Source organism: Panthera pardus, unplaced genomic scaffold, assembly GCF_024362965.1.
Source record: "Panthera pardus isolate Hobbes unplaced genomic scaffold, ASM2436296v1 HiC_scaffold_17, whole genome shotgun sequence".
Lineage (NCBI taxonomy): Eukaryota > Metazoa > Chordata > Mammalia > Carnivora > Felidae > Panthera > Panthera pardus.
In genome coordinates, this window is record NW_026526732.1 from 97,012,105 (window position 1) to 97,039,222 (window position 27,118).

Consider the following 27,118-nt stretch of genomic DNA (forward strand, 5'->3'; position numbering starts at 1 on the left):
CTATGCCTGCATCCAGGGCTAAATGGCAGGAACACAGAATATAAAGTGGTGAGAGTTGACCCCACTCTCTTGGGATCAGAGAGGAAGGTTTCCTTCCTAAGAGTTTTAGTTCCTATTTTTTTGGGACTTCTAATGTCACTGCCAGTGGGATTGCTTGAGGGCTGGAAGTTTGGAGAGAAAATGGGGGGGGGGGATTTTTGCACTCCCTTCCTCACTCTGCAAGTCAGAATAAGGGGTCTTCTCTTGGAGTTCTCTCTCTCTGATCCTCAGTACCTAGCTCTGGGTTTCAGGGTGTGTGGCTGCATTGCATTCAGTCTGGGGGATACTGGAGACGAAAAATGGCAAACTCATGATTAGTTTGGTGATACTTCGAGTTCTGACAGTTTTACTTCAAGTTCCTTGTTACTAGTTGCTTTTCAGAATCCTCAGATAGCTAGTTGCTCTGTGCATTCTGTTCAGTTACATAGTTGTGTTCAAGGGGAGACATATGCTTATTCTACTTTACTGTACTCAAAACCCTGATATGTTTTTAATTTGTCTATCCTCCTTCCACCTTAAGCCTGTTGCTTTTCTCCCTTTTATTTATTTGTTTTTTGGAAAATCTTGTAGAATTTTGCCATCTAAAATGAAGTGTGTATTGCTACGTATAACTCATGTAACACTGCAGATTCCATTTATTTAATCATTATACAGAATTTTTAGTAACTTAACTTTAATATGTTTTCATTTGGAAAAGTTTCTTTTCTTTTCTGATCAATCTCATCATTCTCCAGATTGATGTGTTCTCTAGATTTCCTTCTAATTTCCGGAAACGAAATAGACTGAGATTAAAGAACACCCCTCAGATTTTGGAGAAAACAATATACATTTTATCATGTTATTGAAGTTGTTTACACAGAGAATAGAATTCTCACATTAAGAATTAGGCAGTAGACCATTAACAAGCTTTAAGTAACTAACTGACCAACTCTGGAGAATCATTAACAAACGTTAAATAAGTAAATTCCTGCCACTACCCCTTCTGCAGTGAACTGTATGGAGGAGGAAGCATTTTCAAGCATTTCAGACGGATGTAGAGTGTAGCTAACTGCCTTTTGTTTTAAAAGCTGCTAAAGGGCATTCCAAAGGAATCCCAAATATATTTGAGAAGATTTGGTGAAACTACCTAGTTTTTGTTTGTTTGTTTGTTTGTTTGTTTGAGTTCCTTTATTTTGAAGGATAGAGCAAGTGGAGGGGAGGGACAGGAGAGAGAATCCCAAGCAGGCTTCACACTGTCAGCACAGAGCCCAATTCTCCCGTGAACCGTGAGATCATGACCTGAGCTGAAATCAAGAGATGGATGCTTAACCAACTGAGCCATTCAGGCGCCCCAAAACTGTCTGGCCTTTCAAAAGTGATGTAATATAACAGAAATTTGCAATGAAAAAAGAAACTTAAAAGTTTAATAATTAATTTATAATCATGAGGTCTATTTCTACTGTTCTGAAGTCCTCTTGTGGGATCTCAACTTCTGAGGGACATTGTAAGAATCTGATGAAATCTATGGTCTATATCTCCAGAAATGTTCGGGATACATAGACATATACGTTTGCATATACTTTGAAGTGACTAAGGAGGCCCTTTTAATGCTCATGTGTGAATTCCTAGGGCAGAGATAGATTCCAGTTAAGAAATCCTGCAGTATTGGGGCGCCTGGGTGGCTTAGTCAGTTGAGTGTCTAGACTCGTGATTTTGGCTCAGGTCATGACCCCAGGGTCGTGGGATCCAGCCCTGTGTGGGTTCCATGCTGAGTGTGGAGCCTACTTAAGATTCTTTGTCTCTTTCCCTCTGCCCCCTCCCCTTGCTTGTGCTTGCTCTCTAAAAAAAAAAAATAAAATAATTAAAAAAAGAAAAAAAAGAAGTCCTGCACTAAGATAACCAGGTATCTTTGTCTAGTTAGGGTTGGGATAATTTTCAAAAATCTCTGCCAGGTAAAAATGTGTCCTGGGTAATGCCTTTGGCAGGGTGAGGTGAGTTGAGCTTTAATTCCCACTATGGTTCAGGTGTGAGATGTTGTAGATAACTTCCTGTATATTATCAGTAATGCTTGGAGAGATAGTAATTCATAAAGTTATTCTCAATCTATAGTGTACAACTGGAAATTCTAGCTCACATCTTTTACTTACAGCATGGACGCTGATGTGCTCCAAGTTTGTTTAACAGTGAAGACATACATATTCAGGGAATATATGGGGCTACAAAAACTCCCTGGGGCAATGTGTCTCTGCTTGTCTTTACCATGCTGCAGTAATAGGGCTGCAGAAGTCAAGTGGTATAGTGGAAATGATCCCAACTTAGTTGTTAAAAGACCTAAGGACAGGGGCGCCTGGGTGGCTCAGTCGGTTAAGTGTCTGACTTTGGCTTAGGTCATGATATCACAGCTTGTGAGTTTGAGCCCTGAGTCGGGCTCTGTGCTGACAGCCTGGAGCCTGGAGCCTGCTGCGGATTCTGTGTCTCCCTCTCTCTGCCCCTACCCTGCTTGTGCTCTCTGTCTCTCATAAACGAACAAATGTTTAAAAAAATAAAAAAGACCTAAGGACAAGTCCCATTCTTTAGCTTCCCTAGCATAAATCACTTAATATTGCCAACGCTTACTTTCTTCTTTGGTAAACCAGAAATAGTAATAACTGTTCTTTTTGAAGGATATTCTGAGGATCCATGAAAATAGTACATGCATGTGATTTTTTAAAATATATAAACCTATTGATTGAAACATAAAGAGACATAGCTGTGATGAATGGAAACTTCATTCATTCACCCTGCATTTTTTCATTAGCAAGTACCTACAAATCTAACATGCATAGGGAATTTTTTTACTTCCTTATACTCTTGGCTGGAAATATGGCCCTACTATCTCTCAGATACTTTTTAGAATCTGTCCATCTTGTATAGAAAAAAGAGAATAAAAGGATGCTTAGTGTTAGAGAATGAGGAAGTCAATCGATCTATGTAATATTTGAGTTGAAGAAAATCAGTAATCAAGTAGTTTATATTAGCTCTTAAATTGATAGTCAAAAAGAGCAGGGCGATTTTAGGCTTTCCTGGAAATAGTGAGATCTTATCCTGCCCCACATCCTGGGTCAGAGATGGGGAAATGATAATAGCTGCCATTTCCTGAGAGCTTTCCTATCTTTACATATATTGTATCTCATTTAATCATCACTTGCCTAAGGTCCTACAGAGGTTGTTCCAAGTTGAAATTCCAACTCTGGTCCTTTTACCTGCATAGTCCATGCTCATAGCTACCCATCAGGGGAATGGGGCTGAATTAGAGCAAGCTGAACTGGCATTTGCCTTTTCTAAGATTCATAGGGATCAATGTTAATTCACATTTTTTAACCTTGAAAGCTCAGAGCAACCTTTGAGCTTGCTCTTTAGGACTTACAGACGGTGATAACTGCCATCTGAAAACAAGATGGGATTCAGATGGGATCAAGTTTTAGCTTTAAGAAATACGGATCTCTGAGCTCCACTTATTAATTTTTGAAATTCTTAAATGAGTGAATTTATAATATTTAATCTATTTTCTGAGAGGTCGTTTTCAAGCATATTGGAATTTAAATTTCTGAGTTATTAGAATATATGAAGCCATATGATTATTATAACTTGTAAATATAGTGCATTTTGTCCATTATTATTAGAAAGAAAAATGTGCTGGTGTTTTCCACAGGTGCAGTCAGATGCAGACTGAGGGGCTGAATTCCCCCTTGGTCTGCTCTTTTAGCTGTAGTCTGCTGGTTACAATACTGATGTGGCAGAACAGAAGAAACCAAAGGGTGAATTTTAAATAACATTCTTAGTTGTTTAGACTCTCTTAAAATATTTAGAATATCTAGCTATATGTCTGAATCATATGCTGTGCTGGGTGGGAGGTAAAATTAGGAAATTTTGGCTGGCTACTGCTACATTATAATTTCTCTAGAAACCTCAAGAAAATAATGGACTCAAGCATGCCTTGAGCTGTTCTCTGAGAAACTATGGCAACAGGCCTTTTAATTAAAGCTGAACTAGTGTGTGTAGCTTAGAAAAACAGATACTGCCAAACTGATAGCAAGAGTGTATGGGAATAATCCAGGAAACTAAAAAAAAATTCTTTTTAGATATATTTGATAATTCTTTGTTATCTATATTGTTCAAAGAAATAGGAAAAAAAAGAAACAGTAGGAAAGTCTTTTAGTGGATGTCAATATTTGGCCTTGGAATATCCTGTATTGATTTTCTGTAAGCAAATATAGTTTCCTAATTATGCTTTTTAAGGTTAGTATTCAAATTATGTTTCCTGAGTGCAGGTTCACTGACCTTGGAAGGGCCAGCCTGGAGGCATCCTCCTTTGCAAGGGCAACCAACCCGGGATAGTCAAAAAGGGTGATCTTTCCATTTTGATAACAGAGACTATATGTGTGCCACAGTGAGACAGCTCGTGGGCTGTTGATCAATAAATTAGTAAACTAGCCTTCAGCTGAGATGAACCATTTATAGCCAACATGCTAGAGTTTGTAAACTCAGAGCATACCAAAAAGTAATTAAAAAACCCCAAAAAGTAAATGGGAAGTCAAGAGTTGCCGTTTTTCTAGGATCAAAATATGTGTTATGCTCATAACTCCCAGTGATGGAGAGATTTTATCACCTTCTTTGCCGTGGAAAGTTTGAGTTTATGGCTGTTGCTTTAATATCCCACCTGATTAGTGCTCCCATTCACTCTTAAAAATGTATGTGCTTGGAGCATAAATTGTAAATCACTCGGTAAGGGCAATAACAGAGATGATGAGCCTCTAATGAAATAAAATGCAATGGTGACAAATGTAAAGTTCATAAGCCAGAGACAGTGTAGGAACTGGCTCTTAAAATAGTCTGTTGTCCAGTCTCCTTGGTTCTGGCTTGCAGTTTACCTTTTATTGTACTGTTAGCAGAGTTAGCTAGTATAGTATAGTATAGTATAGTATAGTATAGTATAGTATAGTATAGCTAGTAACAGTATAATCAGATCTGATCTTCCACACCTTTTGCTTAATGGCTTCCCATTGCTTACGGAATTAGTATACCCTTTCTCAGACTCAGCTCCACCCTACCTCTAATGCGTACATTACCTAAACACAAACAAGGCCCAGCTGTTAAATGTTCCCTGTCCTCCTCTGTGTGTTCCTACTTTTCCCAGTGCCGGAATTCCTCTACTCTTTGTGTGTGTGTAGCGAACTCCTACTCATACTTAAAAACGAGGACTAAACATCACCTTTTCCTTTCCTTTATCTCACAATCCCCACTTAATTCTCTCAAACATTCTCCTCTGTGGGACTAGGTGTAGGGATTTACACATCTGTCTTCCTAAGGCAGGTGCTCTGTACCGTTGACCCTTGATGCAGGGGTTGGGACATCAACCCCCACAGCAGTTGAAAATCCACGTATAACTTTTGGCTCCCCCCAAAAACTTAACTACTAATAGCCTACTGTTGACCGGAAGCCTTACCAATAAAATAAATAGTTGATTAACACATATATTGTATGTTATATGTATTATATACTGTATCCTTATAGTAACATAGAAAAAATGTTATTAAGAAAACTCAAGAAAGAGAAAATGCATTTATAGTACTGTGCTGTATATAAAAAACAAAACAAAATTGTATGACCTGTCAGAATGGCTAAAATCAACAACTCAAGAAACAACAGGTGTTGGCGAGGATGTGGAGGAGGGGGGAAACCTCTTGTACTGTTGGTGGGTGTGGTCACTATGGAAAACAATATGGATGTTCCTCAAAAAGTTAAAAGTAGAACTACCCTATGGTCCAGCAAAGGCACTATCAGGTATTTACCCAAAGAATACAAAAATACTAAGTCTAAGGGATACATGCACCCTGATGTTTATAGCAGCATTATTACAATAGCTAAATTATGGAAACAGCCCAAGTGTCCATGGATTGATGGGTGAATACAGAAGATGTGGTATATACACAATGGAATATTACTCAGCCATAAAAAAGTATAGAATCTTGCCATTTGCAACAACATGCATGGAGCTAGAGAGTATTATGTTAAGCAACATAAGTCAGTCAGAGAAAGACAAATACCATATGATTTCACTCATATGTGCAATTTAAGAAACAAAACAAATGAACAAAGGGGGGGAAAAAGGAGAGAGGAACGCAAACCAAGAAACAGACTCTTGGGGCACCTGGGTGGCTTCTTCGGTTGAGCGTCCTACTTCAGCTCAGCTCATGCTCTCGTGGTTCATGAGTTTGAGCCTTGCGTCGGACTCTGTGCTAACAGCTAGGAGCCTGGAGCCTGCTTCAGATTCTGTGTCTCCCTTTTTCTGTGCTCCTCCTCCACTTGCGCTCTGTCTCTGTCTTTCTCAAAAATAAAAAAAAATTAAAAAAAGAAGAAGAAGAAACAGACTCTTAGCTATACAGAACAAACTGGTGGTTACTAGAGGGGAAGAAAGGGGAGGAATGGGTGAAATAGGTGATGGGGATTCAGGAGTGCACTTGTGATGAGCCCTGGGGGTTGTATGGAAGTGTTTAAATCTCTGTATTGTATACCTGAAACTAACATTACCCTGTGTTAACTAACTGGAATTTAAATAAAAATGTAAAAAAGAAAAATCTGCCTGTGGACCTGCGCTGTTCAAACCTGTGTTATTCAAGGGTCAACTGTAGTTTTTATCTTGTCTCCACAGCCTTGTGTGGTGTGTGGCACAGAATGGGTACTTACTATTTGTTGAATATTTGATGTTTGGTAAATATTTGATGAATGGATGAGTGGGCTTAAGTGGGTAAAGTAATTGGAGTCACTAGGGCATATTTGAAAAAACACAGAGTAGTTGAAATTTGGTTCTGCTGTTTTCCCTCTTCCCTTTTTCTCATTCTTCTGCTCCTCCAGGTGCCTGTTTGTTGGCTTCTCGGAACACTTTCTTCAGCGTCTCACCTGGGCTTGCCTTACCCCTGAATTCCCCCCAGCTTCTAAAATCCCTTTTGCCTTTCTTCCCCAAACTTCTATCTTCACCTCCCATCAGAATGTCATTTCCATACTGAAGAATGCAGCTAGATATAATTAGAGGATAATCACTTCAGCTTAATTCATTCCAGGTTATAAAAGACTGACAGGGAGACAGCAGGAAGTGTCTGATATTTGAATTCCACAATAGAAAGGCTTGCTTTGTCTGTTCAGATTTCTGACTGTGTATAACCTTCCCTTTCATATAGTATATTAATGCCATCGCTAAACAGGTTTTCATGCCAGGGTTTCGGATTATGTCATTCAATCTTGACAAAGGAATATTTTGAGAGAGGCCTGACTGTAACCAGTTTCAGCAATATTAACGTCTTTGTTCAGCATTTGTGCAATTATTTGGATATTTTACTGCTTTTTTGGGTATTTTTTTATATACATGAACGAACATTGGAAATACTAATGATGGTGATAAGGAAATTAAGTTTTATTCAGCTAATGAACTTCAGGCAAAGATAAAAAAATCATGTGAGGCAAGAGTTGATTCTTAGTCTCAAATGGATGCTCACCAATTTTAACCCTATGTGTAGTCTTTTATTATTTGGAAAAAAAAAGCAAAAGTAAGGAAAATGTATGGAATTCTGGAACTCTACTTCAAGATTGTATACAAAAGGGGAGCTATAACTAAGGATTTTTTAATTTTATATTTCGGTTTCCAGGCCAGAAACCTAAGTCTCTCAGTGTGACTTTGCACATTTTATTTCTTCTGTGTTTTCAAACAACCGTTCGGTACAATTGAGGGGCCACCTGTAAAAGGGAAGGAGATATGCTTGGGTTTCCTTCAAGCTGCCCCTTCAACGTTGTTAGCTCTTGCTTTAAATCCTTCTAGCAGCTGAAATCTAGCTAATTGATACCTTTGCTGCAACTACTTTAGTAGATCCCCAAATCAGAGCCCTGCAAAACCAGGATATGACACAGGCTCCTGGATTGGGTACTGAGATTTATGAGATGAGGCCAGAGGTTCTGAAACCATCACCACTTCCCTTCCCTGTTTTCCTCATCCACCACTTCCCTTCCCTGTTTTCCTCATCCATCCAGGAACCACCAGAGCCTGGAGGGCAGTTTACTCTGGGCCAAGAATTCTGAAGGGCTCGGTCTTACTAGAAGAATGAACTCAACTGACTGAGAGAGGCCTTTCTGTCAGAAGCTTAAGTGGAATAAAATCAGATTGAATAAGACCTACCCTTGCCTTTGTGGAACGCTCTTTCCTCCCTTCATCTTGTAGTGACGTATCATTTGCGGAGAAATTTGTCATTCACTGAAGTTAGTGTTGATGTTTTCTTTTTTCTCTTCTTTGGCTATACCTGCATTTTCCTGAGAGTTGCTATACTTGTGCATAGAATCAAAGGGTAAATGGGGTTTGTTATTATTTGTTTGTTTTTTCTGGCTTTGCACGTGGGATTTTAGTAATGGGACTAGGAGAATGGAAAAAAGTAACCAGAAAAACTTTTTGTATGCTGGTATCTCTTCTCTGTAGAACTTAAAGATTTAGTTAGGCAGTATTTGTGGTTAATTGCCTATTTATTTTAATTTTTGTTTTATTTTTGCATGTGAAACATTCACATGATTCAAAAATTAAAACATAAAATAAAAATATATCAGTGAGAATTCTTATGCCATTCTTGTTCCTCATATATTAGGAAATCTTAGATTACCACTGTTCTAAGTTTATTGTGAATCCTTTATTATTTTTCTTTTTACAAGGAAATAAATATATATTTTGTTTTTCTCCTTTTTCATATGCATAGTAATGTGCTGTATTCACTGTTGTGCATCTTGTTTTATCCACTTAATGTATCTTGGAGAACTTTCTATAGAGAGTGCTCTAATTTTTTTTTATAGGTGCGTAGCATCCCCTTTGATACAAATATAATTTAGTTAATCATCCCCTATTTATGACATTTGGGAATTTTTAAATCTTTTATTATAAACCATGCTTAAATATAAAACACATTGCACATGTGTGCAAATGTTGTCTGTAAGATGAACCCCCAGAAGGAGAATTATGGTGTCAAAGATTTATGTATTTCAATTTTGGTAAATACTATCATATGGCCTTCCATAATGGTTTGTCTTAATTACTGATGCTTCATAATATGTCCTCTCTTATTGGGATGTTCTTTTGCTTGGCTATTTTTTTTTTAAGTTTATTTATTTATTTTTAGAGAGAGAGAGACAGAAAGAGAGAGAGAGCTGGGGAAAGGCAGAGAGAGAGAGGAAGAAAGAGAATTCCAAGCAGGCTCTGTGCTGTCAGTGCAGTGCTGGGCTCTATCTCAGTAACCATGAGATCATGACCTGAGTGGAGATTAAAAGTTGGATACTTAACCAAATGAGCCGCCTAGGCACCCTTTGCATTGCTGTTTTTATTTTTTCCTGTTTTATATGAATATTAGAACAAGGTTGTCTAATTCTAAGAGAAAGATTAATATTTTTATAGAGATCATGTTAAATGTAAATTTTGTTAAAGGAGAACTGAGTCTTTGTGATCTTGAATTTTCCCATCTAATAATTGGTATGCTTTTCTATTTTATTTTATTTTTTAATTAATTAATTTATTTCGAGAGAGAGAGCACGAGTGGGAGAGGGGCAGAGAGAGAGGGAGAAAGAGAGAATTCCAAGCAGGTTCTATGATGTCAATGCAGAGCCTGACACAGGGCTTGAACTCACGAACTCTGAGTTCATGACCTGAGCCGAGATCAAGAGTGGGATGTGCAACTGACTGAGCCACCCAGGTGCCCCTATGCTTTTCTATTTTAAACTCTTCTTTTGTGGAAGAGTCTTTTTCATGTATTTTCCCCACATTTCTTGTTAAGATTATTTCCAGTATTTTATCTTTTCGGTTGTGATTAAAAGTGGGTCTTTTTTTCATTATATCTTCTGTTTGTAGTTTCTATATATGAAAACTATTGGTTTCATTATCTTAACCTTATAATCTGCTTACTTAACCTATTTTACTGTTTGTAATACAGTGGAATCACTGTAGATTCAGTGGAATCTTTTGTGTTTTCCAGGTATACAGACATATCATCGGGGGTGCTGGCTGGCTCAGTCAGTAGAATGTGTGGCTTTTGATCTCAGGGCTGAGCCTCCTTGGGTATAGAGATTACTTAAAAATAAAATCTTATAGTATATGTGCTGCCGAAGCGAGCACTAAAAATAAAATCTTAACAAAAAACCCCACAAAACCCCCAAACATATCACCCGCAAGTAGAGATTATTGTACATCCTCTTTTCCTATTGTGAATTTATTATTTCATTGGTATGTGTGGACATCCAGGAAAATGTTAAATAGTAGTAATGACAGTAGGTATCCTTTTCCAGTGCCTGACTTTACTGACGATATCTTTGGTATTTCCCTGGTAAGCATAAGCTGGGTATTGGGTTTAAATAAATACATTTTATTATGTTTCAGGACCATCCATCTGTGCTGGTAATTTATTTTCTGTTCTTTCAGCTCCACCTTGACCTTACATACTATAGTCCCTGGAGTTGGGGTCCGGGACTCTGCAGGCTACTTTTCTCAGATGCCTTTGACAGCTGCTTCCTATTGGGATCTGTCAATAGGGGGCACTAGAGGGAGTCTGGAAGTTGGGAGGAGGGAGAAGCATTTCCTGTCTCTTGTTGTTCCTGTCAGAGGTGCCCTACCTAGTAAAGGTAGTTCACCTCAGACCTCCAGCTTTTTCTCGGGAATGCCAGAACCAGCTTCATCACCTCCCCTCATAGGTATTAGCCAAAGCCAGGCAGTGATCCCTCTTCAGAGGAATGAGCCCCAACTGAGAGGCACTTTCCTCCTCTGAGCTCCTGAGGAACTAATGGCCCCTGAACAGTGTGCCCCTTTCACCCTCTGAGCTCCAGCTTTGTGGAGCCTCTCCTTTGAGCGCCCACATTCATGTAACCTAATCTCTTCCCACCCTCACCCCAACTAATGGGTGGCAGCTGCATTTATTATGTCTGGGTTAGCTCAGTGTCCTCCTTTTGCTCTTCCAGTCCTCCAACACCTGTTTCACCAATTCCCTTTATTCAGTCCCCTCTGTTGAGCTTGCTGATGAGCTGATGAGCTGATGAGCTGATGAGCTTTCTGCTTTCCTGAAAGGACCCAGTCTGTGACTCATCTATTCCTGTCTTACTGAATGTTTTGATCCAGATTGTTTTCCGAATCCTTTGCCCCAGTGCTTTTTCTGTGCCAATGGGGATGATTGTGTGGTTTTTCTTTATAGACCTATGAAATATAATAATGGATTTTTCTAACTAACACCGGACTCTTCTTGAATTTCTCTAGTAAGTCCCCCTTCATCATGTGTTCTTTCACTGGGCTGCTGATCCTTCTTGATGATATTTTCATTATGGTATTTGCATTAATCTTTATACATGAGATTGGTCTGAGGTTTTCTCTTTTTGGGTAGCCTATGTCAGCGTTCTATTTCAATGCTGTATTTGCTTCATAAAAGTTTTAGGTTTCCCATTTTTTTTTTTCTGAACTCTGGAACAGTTCCTATAGCATTTTACATCAGCCTTTACAAGTTTCTGTTGTTTTGTCTGGTTTTTGCTTCTTAAAGTTTGGTGGCATCCCTTTAGGAGATTCTCTGATACTGGTGCTAGTTTGGTATCATATACTAGGAGATTATTTTATTAAATTAATCCAGAATGACTCAAAAAATGATGTTTGATGCTGCATTAGCTGGTCTGGTTGAGAAAAGCTGGTCCAAACCAAACTGAAATAGGCAGTGTGTCTCTGGTGCCCTTTAATCCCATAATTATTGTACTATGTCTTTAAGTAATTCTGCCTCTTACTTGCTCCTCTTTTCCATCCTATTCTGATGCCAATGCCTGCTGAGGTTACCTACTCTGAACTGATACAGTTTTTGTTATATGACCCTGCATATATCACATATTTGCATTTTAATAACAGAATCATAAATATGTTCATGACAGAATCTTGGGTGCTGGTACTTTATGTTTTGTGTCTCTTTTGTCTTCTGTTTTAAGTTCTCCAAGTGCACTTACATCTGAGGTGAGACATAACTGTACTGGGTTGAGGAGAGTGTATCTTCCCACTGACTCAGTTAAATAGGTTTAATAAACTTAGCACTCAGAAACCTGAGGGGGGTCTCTAGCCTTCTTTTAAAAAACCTCCAAAACATCAGGGTCACCTTGGAGTGAATAAGGGAAAAATGGAAGAATGCCTTATTTAAATTTCTGATCCCATCTCTAGATTCATGGCTCATCATTTATTTTCAGTGCTGTTATACATCCTCCTTTCTCTGACCAGTGGCCATTTTCTTGCCCTTGACCTTGTTGACTGCTTTGCTGTGACCCTGGCTTTTCTTACACAGTGGATTCTCCCCTCCTCCCGCCATGAGAAGACCACCTCCTCCATTGCCCCATAATGTCTCCTGAGCATACTTCTTTATGTCCCCTTCATTGCATCACTTGTTTTTAAGTCTGTGTTCTCCTTTGGACTGGTTGTTCCTGAGGGTGCATTGTGTCTATTCATTTTTGTTTTCAGTGTTTAGTACAGTGCTGCACACATAGGAGGGTTCAAAAAATATTGGTTGAATTATTGAATGAATAAAGCCCAAGTAAAAGTGGAGAAAAAAGAAAAATAAATGGCGAATGGCTACATGACTTCAGTACTATGTGCTAGACGCTAAAAGGTGGGTTCTGAGTAATCTACTTGCACTGTATGAAAAGTAAGCATAATGCTTTCATTCAGAGTGGATTTAACTTATATTTGATTTACGCTTACAGTGCAGATGCTTTTCTGGCAACACACCTTTCTAAATCTGCTTCCTCAGAAGGTGTATATCAGAATAAATCAGAAAGACAGTTTTCAAGGCTATGGAAGTCTAAAAATCCTCTGGTAGCTTTATAATAATCCACCTTTTGTATCAGAAAATTTGTGTTTATTTTCCCTGCATCGGGAAATTTGGTCCTGCTTCAGGAAAAGATAGTAGAGATAAGAGAATGAACGGGAATAATAAGAGATGCTAAAAATAGATCCACTGGGAGATCGAGATGACCTGAAAGCAGAGGATTAAGTTGAGGGGTTTGAGGGAAATTAAAGCTCTTTCCATGGTGCCTCCACCTGCAAAGTATAAATATAGAGCATGGGATTATGTTTAGCTTGAATGTTTTTCCATCTTGAGCTGCTAGAAAAATTTTAATTGGCAATCTGTGTTTGGATGACAACGGGAGGATTTAGAATTCTTTGGACCCACTTTAGCTACAGAAGTTATTCATGAATATATAAATATTGTTACCCTTATCTTACTGCTGCACTGATGCTACCTGCTCAAGGTAGACCTTAATGTACTTAGGTATTCTTTATTCTTTATCTCTAGGTAGATATTTTATGTTTTAGTTTTCTCTTTCTTATCAGTGTACTAAATTATGTTTAGTTATGCTGAATTGTGTAGGGAGAGTGGGACAGTTTTGGAGAAAATTTACATATATGTGCTTACCATTGAATTACATTAAGAGTTAAAATTAATCTTTGTAAAGAGTTTAGCATTACCCCCAAATAAGGAAAACTTGTTTGACAGGGATGGTATAAATTCGATGATTTTATAACCTTACTTCAGAAGTGTTTATTCCTTTTGGTGAGACAGTTTGGTTTTATCAACTGTGATATAAGAAGGCTGATTCTTACCTGTAAATCAATATGAGTGCCTTCATTCCTAGCCCACAGAGTTAGTTTCTGTCTTCCTTTAGGGAGTGGGGAATGTGAGTAGAGGAGAGAAACCAAGGGGACTCTATCTTATGGTTTCTCCAGCTGGAGTGTCCTTCCCAGGGAAATGTGCCTCCTCTCCAAAAGGTACACAATGTGGAGACCACTGCTGCTGCCTTTACCTGAAATAAATACACACTGGATCCCAGTAAAAGTTTTAGCAGTGTAGGGTTTAGGTGAATGCTCCAAAACTGTGGGGGTGGTGAAGGGAAGGGCCAGGGCTCTGTCAAGGTCAGGCCAGAACTCTTGGCCCAGGCTGTTCTCTTATTCTTTAACCCTTCTGTTTTTCTTTTTTCTTGGTCTCTCTACATCCTAAGCAGAGGAATTTTCTCTTGTTTCTCTGTGCTAGACTTTGCATCCTGCTCCTTCCCACCTCCCACCACTAGGGTGAAGGTCGATGCCTTTCTCCTTTTCTGCCATCTCTGAGAAGGGTAGGTGAACTTTGACTTGTGACTGCTGGCTTTGCCAATCTCTGCAGGATCTAGATGGGAAAGTAACATCCTTCCTATTTAATGCTATTTTGACTCTGTATTTTTTGTGACCTGTTGCCCCAGCATTACTATGCCAAGACAGCTTTTTAAATTAGCCAACCATTAAGGTGCCCAAATCAGTGATCCTTAATCCCTATGAAAAAAAAAAAAAAAAAAAAAAAAAGCAGGCACAACTATGTTAGCCAATTCAATCAAAGTTTGGCCTGAAATAGAATATTGTAATCCATACCTTCTCCTACCTCATAAAATTAAATAAACATTTTTTTTTTAAAGCAAGCATTTGTACTTTAAACTCAAATGACCACATCCAGTACTTGGTAGCTTCTTTGCGTGTGTTTCCCACAATGCTCATGGATATGTAGTTTTCACTCCTTTGTTGGAAGTATTCTAACCACAAAAGGGGTAAGCAGAGTCAAGTCCCTTTCTATCTTGCAAGAACATTGCCTCTCATTTTAGCTTACCTTTTTTTTATTAAAAAAATTTTTTTTATACTATGAATGAGAAGTTATTTAGGAACATTTTAGGGTACACAGGTGAAACGAGAGAACTTTCTTGCATTGTGGAAACAGCTTATACTTCTGATGGCTAAATTAAAATAAGGGACATGTTTAAAAATGAGAAAAGATGATTTTGTACATTTGGTGCTAAAAATGTCTTCCTCTCTAGATATGTTTAATTTATTGCTTTCATCAAATATCCTCCACCATAAAAGAATATTATCAAAAACCTTAGATGGCCAAAGCTGAGATGAAATAATATAAATTATGTCAGCCATCCTCTTAAAGCATATTGACCTTAAAAAAAAAAAAAACCAGCTCTTTTACCAGCAAAATAAACTTTTTTGGGGAATAGCAGAGAATGGCATTTCAGGACAAGCAAACCATAGCAAGTTTAAAGAACAGGAGAGAGGGGCTTGCTTTTATAGGGGAAAGAAGGAAGCTGGAGGGGCTATTATGGCTTCTCACTGGCTGAATGTGGCAGTTTCCCATTGGCTGGGCTGTTGCTGGGCAAGTTATTCCTTCTTATTGCTGGGATAGGTTAAGCTTTCTCCTGTTGAGGTATGCTTCTTAAGGTGGGTAGTAGTGCATGAGAACTCTTTCAGGGTTTCTCAACTCCATTTTTAATGACATTTCCTTTATTTATTTTCACATTTCTCCCTTTGATCAAGATCTTTACTTGAAAGCATTGCTTGCTGATCAAGAGTTGGGGTTTTTGTATTTAGTGGTTTCAAACACTAAAGTGATTTCATCCCTTAGTGCCAAGAAGGACTTTTCTTGATTGTTATGTCCCAGTTGCAGGGAAAGTGTACAGATTGAAATCACTGAGGTCACATTTCAGTAACAGGGAAAGGTAGAAGGGAGAATTCTCAGGCATTTCCCATCTGAGGTTTGTATCTTAAGCGTTTGAGATCATCTTGAAGCACCAAGCTAACATCACCGTATTGGGCATGTCATTTTTACAAAAGTTTGACAGTCAACAGGTATAAAGCTTAAAAACGATAATACAGAGCAAGATAAAGAGCAGACATTCACAGGGAACTATCCTAGCTTAAAGGAGTCTTTTCTAAAAGCCTTGCAAAGTGGAGTTAGCTCGTTTACATTTCCCTTAGATGCAGGGGAACAGATAGAAGACTGAGGGATCTCCAACATCATGAGCAGATCAGAATTCTTGGTGACAGATCCAGCAGACAGAACGGTTTCTCCCTTTTGTGATAGATTGGGCTAAGAAAGAGAGGGAAGAAATACAGTAAAATGCAATAGTGAGAAAAAAGTATACATGCTTGTTCCAGTCATCTTGGGAAAATGGTCTCTTTCAGCTATTAACCTGCTTCAATTCCTGGAAATCTTTATTTTCAGGTCACCACTTGGTGTGCAGGTCCAGTTAGGGTTTGGTGCTTTCTTTAGATGTGACACATGGATCCAAGAGTCTTTTCCTTGGGGTTTGGCAGCACAAGCGTTGGTTCCTTTGCAACATGGTTGAGAAGAGTCTTTGTGAAGATATCTTTTCCAACAGGTGAAATCCCCAGGTTGCAGTCTGTGATGTTGTTGGTCTTTGTCTCCAGGGAACATGGTTTTGAGAGACTGTTCTGCTAAAGTATGGTTATTCTCAACAGAAACAAATAGAAGTATATCCCTCTTGACCAGCTATGGGTCAGAAGAAGCATGACCCAAGTGCATTGGGCATCCTGTGATTATCTCAAAGGGTGAGAGTTTATGGGTTCCAAAAATGGGAGACCTGAGATTAAGAAGGACTAATGGCATTGCCTTTGGCTAGCTTATTTGGAGAGTCTACAGATTTTGCCGGTTGAGTCTTAATAATGCTGTAGTGTGTTCTACTAACCCTGAGGATTGAGAGTGAAAGTAAGACTGGCCAAATGGCACAGGCTTGTTGAAGCGTTTGGCTGGTGAAGTGAATTCCCTGGTTATGAAGTTTCAGGGGCATTCCCCAGGTAGAAGTGATATTTTAAAACATACAAGCCATTGCCAAGACATATTTATATCCACGAGACAGGGGAAGGTGTATAAAATCCATCTGCCAAACCTCAAATAGTTTATTGGGAAATTTAAAGTGTCCGGGGGCAGTGAGGACAGGTTTTCTTGAATTGTATTTCAGGCAGGAGGTGGCAAGCAAAGTAGGCACTCTTTGTGGCCTTAATATTTCCCCAACCAGTGTTGGTTCATAAAGGTTATCATTTCATCAGTAGACCAATGATTCAATGTCTGTTTAGTAGTCAGTAATGGAAATTTTAGTGTCTGGTGGGCCTGGATTATTATTTGGTCCAAGTTTTTTCTTTCTTTCTTTATTTCTTTCTTTCTTTCTTTCTTTCTTTCTTTCTTTCTTTCTTTCATCAAACCAATGGTTATTAGCTTTCCAATGTTGTTTTTCCTTCCTTGGGCTGATTATTGGATATCTGTAGTCGGTTCTTCTACATTATCATTTGGGGGAGGATCTTAGGATCAGGACAGAGATATGGTCATTGATTCCTTTGAGAGCAGAGTTCTCTGTGGAAATATCTATTAGGTTGTTTCCTTTAGCCTCTAAAGAATCAAATTTGGAATGCCCAGGGACCTTGATAATAGCTAATAATTCCTGGACATGAAGGCCATTTTGAATTTTGTCCCCACTGGAAGAGAGGAAGCCTCACTGTTTCCCATAGTATTCCAAAGTGATGAACTACTCCAAAGCATGCCTGCTTCAGAAGGAATTGCAGTAGTATGCTCAGAATAATATTTATCATTTTCGTCTTTTAAATAAGAACTTTTGGTAAGCCATGAAAAGTTAGCATTATCAGGAGGCAATTTGTCAGAGTCAGGCAGTCATGAGGAGCATTATTGGCAAAAGAGGGAAGAAGGTTGGCAGGGTTTTCAGGAGGGAAAAGAAGAAAGAAAGTTAATGTTCAAGGGCAGGGGTGTTTAACATTCTTTCCTTTAAGGCTTTAAGGCTAAGTCATCCTGATCTTCCCAAATGATAGTGTCAGGTTTGTTTTTTTTCCCCAAAACTTCATTTTGGGAAGTTCATGATGCCATGATCTAAATGGCATCTTGGGAAAGTGCCATTCCTGGAAATGACTTTGAGATCATGTGCCACAAATATCAAATCTGAGTTTGAGGAAACTGAAATTTTTCCTTGGATTCTTTGTGTACCTTTAAGTTTTAACATTGGGGCACCAGGCTCAGTTGGTTGAGATTCTGACTTCAGCTCAGGTCATGATCTCACCGTTTGTGAGTTTGAGCCCCAGACCGGGCTTGCTGCTATCAGCGCAGAGCCCACTTCAGATCCTCTGTCCCCCTCTCTCTTTGCCCCTTCTCCGCTCACACACACTGTCTCTCAAAAATAAATAAAACATTTTTAAAAAGTTTTGGGGTGCTTGGGTGGTTTGGTTGATTAAACAGCCGACTCTTGATTTCAACTAAGGTCATGATCTCTTGGTTCATGAGATCAAGCCCTGCATTGGGTTCCGTGCTAACAGTGTGGAGACTGCTTGGGATTCTCTCTCTTTTTCCTGTCCCCCTCCCTCCGCCCCTCCTCTGCCTGCACTCTTACTTTCTCAAAAATAAATAAATAAACTTAAAAGAAAAAGTTTTAACAAGTGGATACTGTCTTCTTGTGAAGGGGTCTGAGCATCTAAGTCAGTCTTTAAAGGCTGGGAGAAATATGAAGGACTTTTTTCCCTCCCTAATAAAGACAAAGAGATATTGGCTGCCTTATCCTTAGGGATGGTAAGAAAGGTGCTACATAAATTAATTACAGTGAAAAATTTGCTTTCATTGGGGATGTATGCTGACAAAGTATGGGTATTTGGAATAATAGGGTGACAAGGGATACTAGTACAGAGGATAATAAGGCCCTGAGCCTTATAATCTGTTGTCGGCTTGATGCCTTTTGGCTGATCCAATAGGGACAAATAGTATCTTTAAAGTTAGGTGTAGTGTTGTCAGGGGTAGAACACACAAAATATGTTTAAAGGTCATTTGATTCACCTGCTTGCTATTTTGGTTCTTGCTATCAAATTCTAGAATTACCCCTTTCAGGAGGAAGAAATTCTGGCATGATACTTCCCTAAGAAATCTTGTCCCAATAAATGAACAGGGGCAGAGGAGCTAAGAACTGTTTTAGTACTCGGAGGCAGGGGCTTTTTAATGGCAGTGAGGCTGAACACCTAGAGTGTAGCTCTGGTGTTGATAAGATTCATTCCCCATCCGGAGAGTTGTTTCTGTAAGCGGAGTAAGAGGAGGGATTGAGAAAAGCTCCTGGGGTTGCTCAGGGCCCCATCATTGGGAGGGTACTGGAAAGACTGGGTAGAGGGCTGAAGGGACTTGGTGTGCTTGAGTTTTGTAACAATCCTTTTTTCCAGTGTCCTGGCTTTTTGCAGTAATGAAAAAGGCCAGGAGAGATTTGGTTTTGTTTAGGGGCCTCCATTTGTTGGAGCTAAAAATTAAGGGTTTTAGTGGTCTTCCTTTTAGTTGAATCACCTAGGGTGTGGGCGAGCTGATTTACTAAATTAAAAAGCTGGAGTGGAGATGGTTTACCATTCCATCCCAGTCCTTTTAACTAGAAGGGGAAGGTTCTGGTTCAGCATATTGATGAACATAGAATTGAAGCTACCTGAATGGATTTGACATCTATAGGAAGGCCAGATTTTTTCTTGAAAACTCTTTCCTTAAAAACAACAGCTGTAATAATAGTAATTATAATTCAAGGGCTTATTGACTTTTTTCGTTTATTTATTTTTTGAGAGAGAGAGTCAGAGAGCCAGCAGGGGAGGGTCAGAGAGAGAGATGGAGAGAGAATCCCAAGCAGGCACCGCATTGTCAGCACAGAGCCCTACGTGGAACTTGAATTCACAAACTGTGAGATCACGACCCAAGCCGAATACAAGAATCAGACGCTTAACCGACTGAGCCACCCAGGCACTCCTCACTGACTTTTTTCTTAATGGCCAGAGTATTTTATTTTATTTATTTTTTTTAGTTTTTATTTATTTTGAGAGAGAGAGTACAAGCTGGGGCGTGGGGGCAGAGAGAGGAAGAGAGAGAATCCCAAGAAGTTCTGCACTGATAGTGCAGGGTTCAACGTGGGGCTTGAAACTACAAACCATGAGATCATGACTTGAACCGAAACCAAAAATCGGATGCCCAACCAACTGAGTCACCCAGGTGCCACTCATTGACTCTTATTCCAATGAACAGGTTTTGAGAAAGCCCAAGGGATTGCCAGGTGAAGTCATTTAGTGATTGCCTGAGCCTCATTATATAACAAGGCAGGGGACTGGGTTCCTATCTGCAATTCCAGAGATTTTTCAGCATCAGCCCAATTAGCTGTTTTCATTCAGTTGGTGGGCTTGACCTTCACCAACGAGCATGTGAACCATCTGGGTAGAAATCTGAGAAACCTGCATGTAAGTTTGAAACACTATATTAAATTCCTCAGCAAATCTGTGGGGATCCTTAGTTACTTTGGGAAATCTTTCACTATGGCTCATAGTTCAGGCTTAGTCCGGCGGACATGGGTTTCATGTTGTTGGGTCAGCCTCTAATAACTGGACTAAACTCTATTTAGTCTTGGGTTATTAGTATTTTAACTCACTGCCAGCGTTTGGTAGGGTTTTATTTGGAATTTCTTTATCTTCAGATGTTAGATTGGTCTACAGTTGCTTCTCTTGGATGTATCAAGGTTTATTTTTAGGCTGTGGTAGCATCTTAAAATGAATTAAGACATTTTTCATCTTATTCTGTTTCTTGGAATACTTTGAGTAATAATTATCTGTTGTAAGCTTAGATAGAACTTGATGATGCATGCATAGCTCTTTCCAACTCCTGGAAATGGCAGTGCTAACTGAGTCAGTGCTGTTGGGATGTGTTTCCTGCCAGTGTGAGTTGGCAATCATTCCCCTCTTCTTTTCAGATTCTGTGGAATGAACTATTTCTCTTAGCCATTCTTCTAGCTATAGTTCATCAAAGTGTTGGTCACTTTTTCTGTCAAGGATCTCCATAAAGTTGCAGTTAGTTTCAAATCTTTGTTTCCTATTTTTGCAGTCCTTTCTTTGAGGTTGCCTTGAGCCATTGTGAAACTCACATTTTGTTGCTCAGTGTATCCTACTTCCTTTGTTTCTCTTTGGCATACAGGGCTAGAGCTATCACTGGCACACTTTTTCATCAATAATTGTGAGTCAAAAATTTTAGCCAGAACTCTAATTAAAAACGGGCTAGAGTGGAGTAATCATTACATGTTGCGGCATATGCTCAATATACAACATGCTCTTTGGGGGATTTGTGGTAAAGGGCACTCGTATTTGTTAGCTTGGAGTCCATTTATCGTCTGAGAGCTATGCTGGCATACAGCATATGGGAAACACAGGAATTTTAATTGTTAATGGCAATAGGAACTTATATGTGTATTTTTAAAGGGATTATATATGATAGTAATTTCCTTAAATACATACATACACATATATATGTATAAAGGGATATATATAGATGTATATGCATATTATATATGTAATATATAATTAATATATAATATATAGCATTATATAATTGTATTATATAACATACAATATGATATTGTGTGTTATATTGTATGTTATATATTACATAATACATGCATATATATATATATATAGAAAGGGATATATAAGATATATGATATAATTATATATAATATAATGTACATATAGATGTATGTGACTATATTTTTGAGGAAATTAATTCAGAAAAAAACTGTAGTATAATAATTCGGTGCTGTGTAGTTGGCATTAAATGGGGGCTATGTGTGTAATATCTTTGTGCCTAGAACCATTTTTCATGTTAGAGCTTTCTTTTATCCTCTTTAATACCTTCTATGATTACTGGTCCATTTAGAGTTCTTCCTCTTTTATATGTTAAAGACAAATAATTGAAGTCCTTTTCTACGAGCAATCCTCAGTTTTGATTGTATATACCACCAGTAAAATATCAGCATGCACATTCTATATATATATGTATTTATTTCTAAATTATATACTATATCCCCATATTAATTTATTATAACAAATTTCACTCTGAGAAAAATGTAGTTAAACATGTTTAACCTTAAAAAAAATCTTTGCTCAACACTATGATTTAGAAATTCAAATATTATTTTAAGCTCCATTTATTTTGATATTTGGTTTTAGCCATTGTCATAGCTGTAAAAGATAACTTAAAAAAAGATTCAAATGGAAAAAGTGCATTGATGACTGCTCTTACAATTATGACAGTTTTCAATTTTCATTCGTTGATTATGCAAAATTATTTAAAAATAAAATTTGGTAGTAAATTTTCATATTTCTTGTCAGTTGGTTTTGTTATGAACTAATCTGAAGGAATTGATTTTATATATTTTTTTATTAAAAAATTTTTTCTTAACGTTTATTTATTTTTGACAGAGAGAGAGAGAGACAGAGACAGAGAGAGAGAGAGACAGAGCATGAGCGGGGGAGGGGCAGAGAGAGAGGGAGACACAGAATCTGAAGCAGGCTCCAGGCTCTGAGCTGTTGGCACAGAGCCGGACGTGGGGCTGGAACTCAAAGACCACGAGCCCGTGACCTGAAATTGGATGCTCAACCGACTGAGCCACCCAGCCGTGCCTAACTTTATATTTTTAAACAGGATTCTAAAACTCACTGAAAATTTTTATTTGGGTGGTTTTTAAACTGACTAAAGAACTCTTTTCAAATTTTAAAATCTATAAAATTAGCTTTTCTAGATAATGAATTTACTTTTTTTTTAGGGGAACAAAATCATATGTTAGTAGAAATATATTCAAATACCCATTTTCAAAACACCCTTTTTAATCCACAAATTTAAAAAACCAATTACTTTCCTGCTAATTATTCAACCATCACTTTTATTTGTTTGGTTTATTTGAAAATATCTGCTACTGATGGTCTCTTGTCATCACTGAAAGTTAGCAATTTGGGAATTTTGGACTTCTTGTCTTTCTATAATATAAAGTAGCATAATTTATTTCTATATTTGACAACTCATTTAAGTGCCTTTAAAGATAATCAAACTCTGTGGTACATAAATTTTTTACACTCACTTTTATAGTAAAGACTGTGAATTTTTCCTCCAATTTCAATCTTCCCCTATTTTTGTGATACAAATACTCTATACTTATGAGTGGGCATATGGTGAAACAGCTAGAGCCTCCATTTCTCAGCCTCTCTGGCAGTACTGTTAAGTTCTGTCCAATTGGATATAAGTGAAAGTGATGTATGAACATTCTAGGTCAAGTCCTTAAAACAGAGCTGCTTGTCTCCACAGTCCCTTTCTTTCTTTCCATGCTTAGAAAGGAATTGTGTGGTATGTCAAATGTATGGACAAGGAATACCTGAGGGGAAGGTAGAGCAGTGATAGGATAGAATCCTGGCTCCTTATATGACCTCATGGCTCAGAGCCACCTATCAACTGTGAACTGGCCACAAGAAAAATGAATTTCTATCTTGTTTGAATCACTGTAGTTTTGGATCTATTTGTTATAGTAGTTGGTCTGTATTTTACTATATTTTTTATTTCATTAGAATGCAGTATAAAGAGTATATTTGTATTGTTTTTATGAACAATTTGTATTTATGTATGTATCATTATAAAAAAACACACTGACTCAAGTACAACAGAGTGTTCAGATACATATCCAAATATATGTAGAGATTTAGTAAATGATAAAAATGGCATTTGAAACATTTATTTATTAAAAATTTTTAAAAAATATTTATTTATTTCTGAGACAAAGAGAGACAGACAGAGCATGAGTGGGGGAGGGACAGAGAGAGAAGGAAACAGAATCAGAAGCAGACTTCAGGCTCTGAGCTGTCAGCACAGAGCCCGACACAGGGCTCAAACTCACAAACCATGAGATCGTGACCTGAGCCGAAGTCGGTCGCTCAGCTGACTGAGCCACCCAGGCACCCCTGAAACATTTTTTTAAAGGTTTATTTATTTATTTTGAGAGAGAAAGAGAGCATGCGAGTGGGAGAGGGGGAGAGAGGGGGAGAGAGAGAATCTCAAGTAGGTTCTGTGCTGTCAGTGCAGAGTCCAACATGGGCCTTGATCCCATGAACTGTAAGATTATGACTTGAGCCGAAATCAAGAGTCAGATGCTTAACCAACTGAGCCACCCAGGTGCTCCCGAAAATGGCATTTTAAATCAAGAGGGATGGAATGATATGATAGTTCTTGAAGCTGGGTGGTGGGTACTTAAAGTTCTTTATTCTCTTTTACCTTCTTTTTTATATTCTGAAATTTTTTATAATAAAAAATGAACACATTTAAAAAATAATGGTAAAAATGGTTGTACATTTTTAAGTTTTTTTTTTAATGTTTTGTTTATTTTTGAGAGAGACAGAGCGCGAGCAGAGGAGGGGCAGAGAGAGAGGGAGACACAGTATCTGAAGCTGGTTCCAGGCTCCCAGCTATGAGCACAGAGCCTGACACAGGGCTCAAGCTCACGAACCGTGAGATTATGATGTAAGCCAGAGTTGGATGCTTAACTGACTGAGCTACTCAAGCGCCTCAAAATGGTTCTACGTTTTTGGAGACAAATCTGGTAGTATCTTTGCAATGTGATTTTTCTGAGGCCTGGCCATTCCATTTCTTTCTTTAAAAAAATATATTTTGAAAGAGAGAGAGCGCAAGTGCACATGGGGGAGTGGCAGAGAAAGAGAGAGAGACAGACAGAGAGAGGGAGAGAGAGAATCCCAAGTGTTGATGGTGCAGATGCCAATGAGGGACTTGATCCAATGGACTGTGAGATCATGACCTGAGCCAAAATCAAGAGTTGGACAAGATGCTTAACCGACTGAGCCACCCAGGCACCCCCTGGCAATTCCATTTCTAAGTAGAGATGTAGTTAAAGATACATAAGTGTCTTGTTGATTGCACTGTTTATAATAGAAACAAACAGAAATACCCCAAATTTTAATCAGAATAGTTAATTAAAGTATGGCATACCCATATACTAGAAAATCAGTTGTTAAAAATAATGTACTATCTGTATAATTTTGTTTTCATGTTTTTTTTTTTTTTTTAATTTATTTTTGAGAGAGAAAGAGTATGAGCAGCGAGGGGCAGAGAGAGAGCGGGACACAGAATCTGAAGCAGGCTCCAGGCTCCGAGCTGTCAGTGCAGAGTCCGGAGTGGGGCTCAAACTCACAAATTGTGAGATCATGACCTGAGCCGAAGTCAGACGCTTAACAGACTGAGCCACCCAGGTGCCCCTGTATAATTTTAAAATCTATATCTGTGTTATTGTTAAATAAAAAGAGCAAAGTATAAAACAATATATATGTATATATAGCAAGATCCTATTTCTTTTAAAACTTTTTTGTACATCTGTAGGTATCTCTGCAAGCATAGGGACAAAATCAGGATGCTATTTACTAACTTTGCAGTTATTACTCTGGAGGGATGTGTTTGGAGATACAAAACAGGCACATTCATTTATTTATATAGTTCAGAAAGAATGTGGTATGAACTCTTTTTGGTAGGTTCAAGTTTCCAATTTGTTCTTTTCTGAAATTTTTAGACAAATGCATCTTTGAAAAAGGAAGATCAAACCCAAAACATATTAAGAATATACTTGTACCATATCTATAAGTAGGAACAAAGAAGGATACAAAGGGAAATGAAGCATGTCACTGCCTTTATATCCAGGAATGCATTTTAGATAAGTCAAACTGTAATAAATACTGTGAAAAAGCCACATTGAAATAAACACCACTCAAATCAATCAACTGGGAAAAATCAACAGGATCATATGATCTAGGTTAAAAAGTTGATAGCTCTTGCCCGAATAACTGCAAGAGAAAGTAATACAATCTCTTTAAAGCTTTTAGCTACTATATCACCTTGGGAAAAAGGTGACCTCTAACAGATTTTTGCTGATGTCCATGTGATAGATGTCAAAGACAGAGCAGAAATAAGCAGTAAAAGATGTCATAGCTACCCTTGAAATGGACTAGCCACCAACATTTCTCACAATCCTCTGATTAACTGTCTTTGTTTGGACCTTGGTCCTGTTAGCTCTCTCTGCTCCTTCTTCTCTTTCTCTTTACTTAGTATAAATTATCAGAAGATTTTAGGTCATGAAAACGTTTTTTTTTTTTTTTCTTGCTGATAAGTATGTCTTGAGAGTAAGCAGATTTTGAGAGGGCATGTGCTGCCAGAAAAGCATTTAAGACTTGAACACAGACCAAATACACATTCAATTAGTATCATCAGGGCAAAGGTCCAGCTTTCAGACTGGGGGCAGAAATGGCCAGTCCTTCCTGTTCTGTGCATCCTCAGTGGGGACAGTTTCTGAGACCTGTCTGATCAGAGCGGTGTTTGCTGGAAGCCTCTGCCCATGCTGTTTTTAGGCTTGCTTCACAGGCGTTGTGCCTGAGGCTTGCTGCTGGTGAGCTTGGCAAGCATCCCTCTTGCCACTTCTTGCTTGGGGGCTCAGTAAATGACTATCCCACTTTACTGTTTTAGTCTGTAGCTTACCATTGGGACTTGAAATCCTGTCCTGAACTCGAACCCAAAAGCCTGAATAGCTTTTGTTAACTTTATACATTGTCAGGGTTGATGTTCAAAATTCAAAATATTTAACAACCTGTAGAAAGTAGGCATTGACTAATCAGAACATTTGACAGCTGAAGGGCTAATGCCTTTTGTTTGCTAGATCCTGGGCAGGGTCAAGAGTGCAGTGTGAGGCTCCTGGGTGGCTCAGTTGGTTAAGCAATTGACTCCTGATATGAGCTCAGGTCACGATCTCACAGTTCTCGGTTCTATCCCCCGTCGGGCTCTGCGCTGACATGCGGAGCCTGCTTGGGATTCTTTCTCTCCCTTTTTCTCTGCCCATCCCCCACTCATTCTCTCCTCCCTCCCTCCCTCTCTCTCTCTCTCCCCCCCTCCCCAAAATAAATAAAGTTAAAAAAAAAAAGAGTTCAGTGTGGAAGGGAGGCTGGCAACAGTGAGGACGCTTATGGGTCTTGGGGCCTTTACCCATTATGGCTACCCAGGTCCTCTGCCTGAATCAGTCACCTAGTGCCTGCTGAACTTGTGAGTATTTGATGCCTGAAACTCTCACGGTTGTGCCAACCCACTGGCTCTTGTCTTTTCCATACTCATAACTCTGACCAGGTCTGGCTTGCTGCTTGCCTCCATTACCTGTCTGCCCCTCAATCTAGTGAGACTCTATTCATCTTGTGGCTGAATTGACCTGAGTCATGATAGAATCAGCCTCAACTTAGAAATTTCTCAAACATTACTTTATTAGGATTGTTGTTGGACTTTAAGACTAAGCTATTACTTGAGAATAGCTGGTTGGGGATGATGCTATTGATGTAGCTGTAGTT

The 27,118-nt window shown here is 38.6% G+C and overlaps 1 protein-coding gene across 18 annotated transcripts in view; it reads left to right on the plus strand.

Moving 5' to 3' along the window:
• Positions 1-27,118, plus strand: part of DST (dystonin) — a 491,438-nt gene that overhangs the window by 18,502 nt on the left and 445,818 nt on the right. The window lies entirely within an intron of this gene.